Source organism: Gekko japonicus, unplaced genomic scaffold (assembly GCF_001447785.1).
Source record: "Gekko japonicus isolate JY-2015 unplaced genomic scaffold, Gekko_japonicus_V1.1 scaffold194, whole genome shotgun sequence".
In the NCBI taxonomy this organism is placed as follows: domain Eukaryota; kingdom Metazoa; phylum Chordata; class Lepidosauria; order Squamata; family Gekkonidae; genus Gekko; species Gekko japonicus.
The window spans coordinates 1,084,751-1,087,359 of record NW_015168052.1 but is presented as its reverse complement, the minus strand read 5'-3'; positions in this window follow the sequence as shown (position 1 = coordinate 1,087,359).

Sequence of the window (2,609 nt, the reverse complement as noted above, 5' to 3'; positions counted from 1 at the left end):
TGAAACTTGGGAATATTTGTGGAAAAACTCTATTAAGATATCGACTTGTACCAACGTCAAAGAGAACTGCTTTAAAATGATGTATAGGTGGTACATGACTTCGAAGAAAATTGCAAATATGAATCAGAATATGTCAAACAAATGTTGGAAATGCAAGAGTCATGAGGGCTCATTTTATCATATGTGGTGAACTTGTGAAAAAGCTGTAGACTTTTGGACAAAAGTCCACAATGAAATGCAAAAAATATTGAAATGCTCTTTTAAAAAAGCACCCGAAATTCTGCTTTTGGGTTTGAAAATAGATGAAGTGAACACGACTAAAAAGACTTTACTTCGGTACTTAATAACAACTGCGAGAATGTTGTTTGCACAATTTTGGAAAACAGAGAAAGTACCAGAGATTGAAGATTGGATACAAAAAGTTCTGTTCATGGCTGAAATGGACAAAATTACAAAAAAGTTGAACGGCAAAGAAGATGAGGTATTTTTTGAAGAATGGAATGACTTTAAAATTTATCTGGAGAAGAACTGGGATGTGAAACAAAAATTAATATGTTTAGATCAATATTAGGCTAAATGATGTTATCTTAAATCTGTAATGATAAGAAAAATGATATAATTGATGATATATAGTAATGTGGAGGGTAAGGGGGAAGCATTGCGGGAAGCCACAGGAGGGAGGGGAGGAAATGGGTATGGGTGTACAATGGAAAATTGGAAATGGTTAAATGTAAAACTCGTATGGAAAATAATAAAAATTTGTTTACCAAAAAAAAAAGGTATTTGACTGAACAAGGTATTGAACATCAACTCACTATCCCATACACACCAAAACAAAATGGAAAAGAAGAAAAACTGCTCCTTGACAGAAATGTACAGATGCATGTTACTAGAAGTGGATCTACCAGAGAAATACTGGGGAGAAGCCATCAACACAGCCACTTATCTACAAAACAGGCTGCCCAGAAAAGGTTCCAAGAGCACACTGTATGAACTGTGGTATGGGAAGAAACCCAGCATGAAACATCTAAGGGTATTCCGGTCAAAAGCCTTTGCCTACATCCCCAAAGAAAAGTGGTCCAAGTTGGATTTAAGGTCTGAGCAAGATATTTTTGTTGGATACACTTTGGGATGTAAGGGATATAGAATCCTTGATCCAAAACCACAAACTATACGAACTTGCAACATAGTCTACATAAACGGAAAAGGAAAAATCTAAAACTACCAACAAATAGACACTATAGAATCCAAACTGATGATAGAAAATAAAATGCATCAGCCAGAAGCAATGCAATCAACCACCTTGGAACCTACAGATGACACAGCAGAAGAGCCCCAGGAACCAGATAGGATGAGGAACCACAGGTCAGACAATCAGCTAGATCCAACAAGGGAGTACCACCAAGAAAACTCTCCTACCTGATCAAAATAAAATGGCAAGGGAACCTTTCACATGGGAAGACATAAAGAGAATGCCCACTGATCAGGCAGGAAAGATGGAGAAATGCTTGCAGAGGAAGGAATTAAATCTCCAGTCAAGAATCAGAAATGGACATTCACAGAAGCACCTCCAGGAAGGTGGGTAAAATATAAATGGATTTTCTAAACATACAGGTGTTAAACTAGAACACTGTTTTGCAAAGTTGAAATTCTATGAAGAAAAATTAATCAGAACAGCTTATAGGGGACAGCTGAAGGACTGCTAGTTACCACAGCTAGATTAGGGACTTCTCACAATTTCAAATTATGTCTTTCCTCTCTCCTGATTGGTTCTTTGGAGACTTCCTGCTCAAACTGAGCCCTCCCCCTTTGTTCCTGTCCCTCAGAGCAGTTAGTTGGTTAGTTAAGTATCTCTCCCTCTCTTCTGTTCTATCAGAGACCGATTTCACACAAAAGCTGCGCCGTAGTCACGCCTCCCTTTGCCCCGCTTCTATTGGTTAATTTCCCACTCGAAGCTGCACGGCCGCATTTTGACCTGCGGCTTTGCCCGATTTCCCCCACCATTTTGTGATCCTATTTTTTGAGGATCACGAAACTGCGGGGAAAATCAGGCGAAGCCACGGGACAAAATGCAGCCGCGCGGCTTTGAGTGGGAAATTGACCAATAGAAACGGGGCAAAGGAAGGTGCGACCGCGGCGCAGCTCTTGTGTGAAATTGGTCAGAGTTTATTTCTTCTTTAATAAACAAAGGCTGCAGTCACACGGAGCATTAGGCACGCTAGAGGGACAGAAGATAGGCGGATTTTCTGGGCGCGATCTCACTGCCACATCTGGGAAGCGTCGAGCTCCCGTGGCGAACCCGAGGCTTCCCGCGAAAGATGCACAGTAAAAAACTAGTACCTCGGAGGTACTAGTTTCCTGAAACCGCAGGGCAAGGGTGGGCGTCTGATTGCATTTCCAGTGGTAGTTCCGGCACCCGCCCATGTCCCCTTGCAAAAAGGTTTTTGTTTTTTTTCAAAGTCTCCACGGATGCGCAGAAGCACCCAAGGGAGCATGCGCACATTTGAGGCTTTTTTAAAAAAACAACCCGTTTTCCCCGCGCTCCGCTTCTTTGCCACGCCGCAGGACTGTGTAGTGATCGGCACCTCCCCCCTACCACGGGACCTCCA